Source organism: Populus trichocarpa, chromosome 12 (assembly GCF_000002775.5).
Source record: "Populus trichocarpa isolate Nisqually-1 chromosome 12, P.trichocarpa_v4.1, whole genome shotgun sequence".
Classification (NCBI taxonomy): domain Eukaryota; kingdom Viridiplantae; phylum Streptophyta; class Magnoliopsida; order Malpighiales; family Salicaceae; genus Populus; species Populus trichocarpa.
In genome coordinates, this window is record NC_037296.2 from 8,871,556 (window position 1) to 8,878,886 (window position 7,331).

Sequence of the window (7,331 nt, forward strand, 5' to 3'; positions counted from 1 at the left end):
CCCTTCACCTCTTTTTATCTTAAGAGATGACATAGATTGAATGACCTTCACTTTATCAGGATCCACCTTTATCCCTCTGTCACTTACCACAAATCCTAGCAACTTCCTTGACTTAACTTCAAATGAATATTTTGCAAGATTGAGCCTTAGTTTGAACATCTTCAATCTCTTAAATAACTTCTTTAAAACTTGGACATTACTCTCTCCTTTCTTAGACTTGTTAATCATATCATCTACAAACACCTCAAAATCTTTGTGCATCATATCATGAAATAAAGTAATCATGGCCCACTGATAGGTGGCCCATACATTCTTCAACTTGAATGGCATAACCTTGTAGCACAATATTCCCCAAGACGTGACAAAATGTTATGTTCTTTTTATTTTACGGAGCCATCTTTATTTGGTTGTACCATGAGAAGCCATCCATGAAGGAATATATGGTACTAAGTATATAGCATTGTCGACCAAAACATCTAAATATGGCAAAGCAAAGTCATCTTTGGGACTAGCCCTACTCAAAATCCCTAAAATCCATGTAAACTCTAACCTTCCCCTCCTTCTTCGATACGACAATTATATTAGATACGCATTGTGGATATTTAACTACTAAAAAGCTGATGTTCCACTATTTCTCAATTTCTATCTTGACTTTGATCAAGATATCTGGGTGGGTTCTTCTCAACTTTTGTTTAACTGTTTTGCAACCTTCTACAAGCGGTATTTTGTATACTATGATATTTATATCCAAACTAGACATATCGTAGGACCAAACAAAAACATCTGTATATTCTTGTAGCAGGGCAATCATTTATGTTCTTTCTTTAAGAGTAATCAAGGCTCTTATTTTTAGCTCCTTCTTAACTTGATCATCACCCACGTTTATGGTTTCAAGTTCTTTTATAGCGAGTTTTTAGGCATGTTCATGCTACTCTATAAATTTTATGAATTCCCTAATATTATTTTCATCTCATTCTTCTTTTTTTCATAGCTACCACATATTCATTGTAGTTTAGCCATTCATTCTTGGTTCTAAGTGTATGTGATGTTGTGCAAAATGCTCTTTTAGGATTCCTAGAAAATGAACAGAGGCTGAACGATGTGTTGTCTAGGTTAAATCCCTAGAATTTGGGTTTTTAATTTGAAATTTGGAAAAGTTTCAATTTAGTCCATGTTCTTCTAATTATGGTGCACACACCCTTAATTGACACAAAAAAAACTTTTTTGTTACATGTAATTTAACCCGCGTCAAACTCAAATATCAACCCTTAAGTTGGCCGCCTTTTTTTTTTTCATTTTTTGTTCTGAATTTGTGTATTTTGATCCTCAATTGACAAATAAACTTCTAATTTCTTCAATTTGCTCCTTGATTTGGTCAATTTAAGCCCCTATATTCACGCGCATTTTCCAGTTTGATCCTTAGTTTTGGATTTTTTCAAAGAAGTCCCTATTTGCCTATCAAACTTCAATATTTATGTAATTAAGACCCTTATTTGACCAATTAACTTCTAAAAATTACAATTCAACCCTCAGACTTTAATTTCTTCCAATTAAAACCTAAATTGACTTTAAAAAATCAATTTTTCTTGCAATTAAGCCCTCAATAAATTCAAATAAACCCTAAAAAATTCTAATTAAGTCCTTAAACATGCAATTTTGAATTTTCCTCATCAAATTGAATTTTCTTTGTTAATAGGGCCTTCATCAATTGTAAATACATTGTAAAAAAAATGTAATATTGTGTATTTGATCTTCCTCAGCCAGTCTTCGATAATTACTTCGACGTTCTGATATACTCTTCTCACTAATATATCTTTTTTTTATTATCTTCCAATATTTTTTTTATTTTTTTGTATTTTGTTTTTTCCTTTTTTAAATTTTTTTGTTTATGTAGTGTCCCAAAAATAGGTAACAATAATATGTTGACATGACAGGTTTAGACACAGATAATGCAAGCCCTTAAAAAATGAATGCATGAATTTAAATAATTAAAGAAGAACCTATTAGTGATACACAAAATTTTTAACTTAAAGTATGAAGATAAACATTAGTAAAAAAAAAAAAAAGGAAAGACAAAGTTTATAAGGATGAAATTAGGGCCTAATGTGAGAAAGATAAAGGATAAGGGGATTAAATTGAAAAGACATGAATAAGTGAGGAACAAAAAAAAAGAGAAAACTCGTCAGCCCTAGGAAGAAAAGGGGGCTAATGGAAAAAAAAAGAGGGAAAAAAGGAGGAGTCGATCTTCTCTTTAACACATTTCAAAGAAAATGTAGAGAGAACACATGTAAACCAATTCTTGAGAGTAATTAGGGGGTTTAAGTGAAGATTAAACACCAAAAACAAAACAAATTATAGGAAGAAAAAGAGAGAAAGTTGGCGGCAACTAAAGAAAGATGAAAAGAGACCAAAAGATTTGAGGGAGAAGGAGCTTTGAGAAGCAAAAACACAGTTAGGAACAAAACTAACACCTTCCTATATCAATTTCTAACACTTTTGGGTAAGTTTTATATGAAAATACTAGTTCTTCAATCAGGTTTCTTAAGGGGATTTTTCTGAGGTAAAAAAATTATAGGAAGAAAAAGAGAGAAAGTTGGCGGCAACTAAAGAAAGATGAAAAGAGACCAAAAGATTTGAGGGAGAAGGAGCTTTGAGAAGAAAAAACACAATTAGAAACAAAACTAACACCTTCCTATATCAATTTCTAACACTTTTGGGTAAGTTTTATATGAAAATACTAGTTCTTCAATCAGGTTTCTTGAGGGGATTTTTCTGAGGTAAATGAAAATTGAGGATAGAGTGTGAAATGAAAGTGAATAAGACATGATGGTGTTTTAAAAAAATGAAGAAAAAGATGATTACTAAGGCTTTAAAACCTTCAGCCAAACATAAAAAATGAAGGGGGGGAAACTTTGTAATATTGATTTGTGTGTGCATGTTAAAAAAACAAGTTTTTATGATCATGTAAGAAACTATTAAATGTTGAAACCTAAACATATAAATAAATACATATGATGCATTTTAATTATGAGTGTTTAAAATCTCATGAATGATTATTGTTGTGGAAATGACATGTTTTGTATACAATGGTGATAAAAAGAAGTGAAAGAAATGCATGAAAATGATTGTTATGTGTTAAACCTATAGACTAGAAATCTGGATAGTATTACGGTCCTGTTTATTTGCTGGAAAGTAGTTTCCTTTTGGAAAGTGAATTCCGAGAAAGTAAATTATTTTCCGGTGTTTGGTAGTGTAATGGAAAATAAATTGGAAAACACTTTCTAATGTTTGGTTATGTTATGGAAAATGAGCTGGAAAAAAACTTATTAATATTTTATTTTTTTCAATTTTATTAAAATAATGAGGAACAAATCTTACAAATTAAAAAGTTGAATAAGAATGAAATTGAAAAAAAATATAATTTCATAAATTATCTCAAATAAACTAAATAATAATCAAAATAATAGAGATCAAATCTAACAAATAAAAAATTTGAAAGATGAAGAAATTAAAATAATAATAATTACCATTTCATAAATTATTTCAAATAAAAATAAGTAATAATCAAAAGAATGATGACCAAATTTGATAGATAAAAAATTTCAATTAAAAAATGATAAGGGAAAGAAAATAACAACTATAAAAATGAGGACCAAAGTTAATATAAAAATCAAATTCTAAGGGATGAAATTGAAAAAAAATATTCGAAACAAAATATATATAACAATCAAAAGTTTGGGGATAAAATTTGATATAATCAGCAAATAATATGATATTTCTAAATTTTTCACAACTTCCGGAAAGTGTTTTCCGTCCAAAAAAAAAAAAAAAAACACTTTCCTGAAAACCAAGCCAAATTTTTCTTTGACTGGAAAGAGTTTTTCGTTGATCAATGTTTCTAATGACAAACAAACACAAGAAAGTTTGAAAAGTGGTTTCCAGAAAATCATTTTCCGTCAAACAAACGAGGCCTACAAGCTAAATTATAACCAGCAATTGGACTAGTTAAAGATATAATTTGAGATGTTATCCTCGGCCAGTCTTCGACAATTACCTGGACATTTTGGTATGCTTTCTCATTAATATATCTTTTTTTATTTTCTTCCAATATTTTTTTATATTTTTTTGTACTTTCTCTTTTCTTTTTTTTATATTTTTTTATTTATATTGGGTCCCAAAAATATGTAACAACAATATGTTGACATGCCAGGTTTAGACACAGATATTATAAGCCCCTATAAAATGAATGCATGAATTTAAATAATTAAAGAAGAATCCATTAGTCATACATAAAATTTTTACTTCAAGTATGAAGATAAACATAAGTAAAAAGAGAGAGGAAAAACTAAGTGTATAAGGATGAAATTAGAGCCTAATATGAGAAATATTAAGGATAAGGGGACTAAATTGAAAAGACATGAATAAGTGAGGGATAAAAAACAAAGAGAACCCTTAATGGGTATCTGACATCGTGGTAGTCCCTAAGAAAAAAAGAGTATCTGACATCGTAGTAATTAAGGTTAAATATGAAATGTAGAAGTAATGGGATTCTAGATTTTTGAAAGTGGTCTAGTACCCTTAATGGGTATCTAGCATCATGGTAATCCTTAAAAAAAGATAACAAAATTAGGGCATATGTAAACTTTAAGGATCTAAAAAAAGTTAGCTTAAAAGATTATTTTTCTCTACCATACATAAATATTCTTGTGGATAATGTTGTAAGAATTTATGTTTATTCCTTTATGGATGGTTTTTTTAGGTACAATTAGATCAAGATAGCTAAGAAAGACGATAATTGTCACTCTTTAGGGAACTTGCTATTACAAAGTCATGTCATTTGAATTAAAGAATGCTAAGGCAACCTATCAACAACTAATGGTGACAATCTTCCAAGATACGATAAATAAGAAGATCAAAGTTTATGTAGATGATATGATTGCTAAGTCTAAAAATAGGAAGGATCATATCAAAACATTAAGGAAATTATTTTAAAAATTAAGAAAGTATCAATTGAATTTGAATCTATAAGTGCATATTCACGGTGAAGTTTGGAAAGCTTTTCAATTTTTTTTTAAGAAATATAGGAATTGAAGTAGATCACTAAAAGAAACAAGGCCATACAATTTATACCTGCTCTTGGAATTGAAAAACAAAAAAGCTTTATAAGGCATTTGAATTGCATAACTTGTTTCATCTCTCAACTGATAATTATATGTGAATCGATCTTTTGGTTACTTTGAAAGAAGAATCTCATGAAATAGGATGAGCATTGTTAATAAGCTTTTGACAAAATTAAACAGTATCTATAAAAAACCATATTTTCTTATATCGCTCGTATTTGGAAGACCCCTTATCTTATATTTGACCACGTCTTAAGTAGCTATGAGTTGTGTACTAGGCCAATACGATGAGTTTATAAGGAAGGAATAAGCCATTTACTAAATTAGCAAAAAGTTCACTGACTATGAGTCCCGCTATAGTCAATTAGAGAAGCTATGTTGCAATCTAGTGTGAAGTGCTAAGCGACTTCATCAATATATGTTGTATTACAAAATTTGATTGATCCCAAAGATGGATCCTCTCAAGTACATCAATGAGAAGCCATACCTATCAATTTGGAGTACTTGCGAAATATGGCATCATCTACATGATGAGAAAAATAGTGAAAGGAAGCACAATTGCTGAACATCTTGCTAATAATGCCACAAATGACTATCAACTACTAAGTTTTGATTTTCATGAATGAGAACATCATGACAGTAGAAGAAGAGGCAGAAAGTGAATGGTGGATAATGCAATTTGATGGTGCAATGAATGCGTATAGAAATGGATTCGGTCGTATGATAATTTTCCTATGCGAAAAAAAAATTCTATCTCAATCAAATTGTAGTTTAATTACACCAACAATATAGTTGAATATAAGGCTTGCATTTATGGCTTAAAGGTTGTTTTGGAAATGAGGATAAAAAGGCTAAATGTCTATGGATATTTAATGTTGATCATTTGTAGGTAAAATATAAATGGTAGACTAAGGATGAGAAATTAAGGCCATATCAGGAATACCTTACAAAACTTGCCAAAGACTTATAAAAAAATAGAGTTTACGCATATAAGAAGAGACAAGAACCAATTTGTTGATGCTTTGGCAACCCTAAAATTTATGGCCAAAATGAATTATTGGATTAGAGTACAACCAATGTGTATAGAAATCAAGAATTCTATAGCACATTATTGTTTGGTAGAAGAAGAAGTAGGCGGAAAGCCATGCTACCATGATATTAAGCTTTTCAACCTATACCAGTAATATCCTATGAAGGCATCCAAGCTAGACAAAAAAAAACTTAAAAAGGATTGTTATGGAACACTACATAGACAAAGAAATCTTGTATAAAAAGTCATGCAATAGAACCATGCTAAGATGTTTAAATAACAAATAAGCCAATAAAGCCTTATGAGAAGTCTATAAAAGAATTTGTGCCACTCATTCAAATGGACACATGATGGCTAGACAAGTATAGAGATTAGGATATTTCTGGATATTTGTATGATTTTGGAAATACACTACATAGAACATGTTAGGATATGCTAAATGTTAGGTGTATAGTGATAAAATTAATGCGCTTATCAGTATCTTTGTTTAACATGGTGACACTTTGACCCTTCTCAATGTGGGGGGTTGAATGTCATTAGGCCAATCAACCCAAAATCAAGTAATAGACATTGATTTATCCTAGTGGCAATTGACTACTTTATAAAATGGGTAAAAGCCACCTCTTATGCCCATATAACCTATAAGGTGGTTAAGCGATTCGTTGAAAAAAACATATTTTTTTTGTATGACTCACCTAAAAAGATAATGATAAAAAATGCTTAGACCTTCAATAAAAAAATATTTTTAGAATTATGTGTGAAGTGAAGGATCAATCACTCAAACTCATATCCCTACCAACTGAAAATGAAAGGTGTTGTGGAGATGGCCTATAAAATATTAAAAAGGCCATCCACAAAATGGTTGTTACATATAAATATTGGTAGATGCTTCTCTATACTTTTTATACATGTTGCACTATAGTAAAGACATCAACTAGAGCTACACCTTACTCATTGGTTCATAGGATAGAGGTAGTGATGCCTTTGGAAGTAGAAATTTCATCTCTAAGAGTCATGTTGGATTCTGAGATAGAAAAATATGAATGGGCCAATATACGATATGAACAACTAAACATGATTAGTAAGAAGAGATTGACTATGATTTGCCATCATCAATTGTATCAAAAAATGATGGCCAAGGCATAAGATAAAAAGTTCTAAACAATGACATTCAAAGAAAA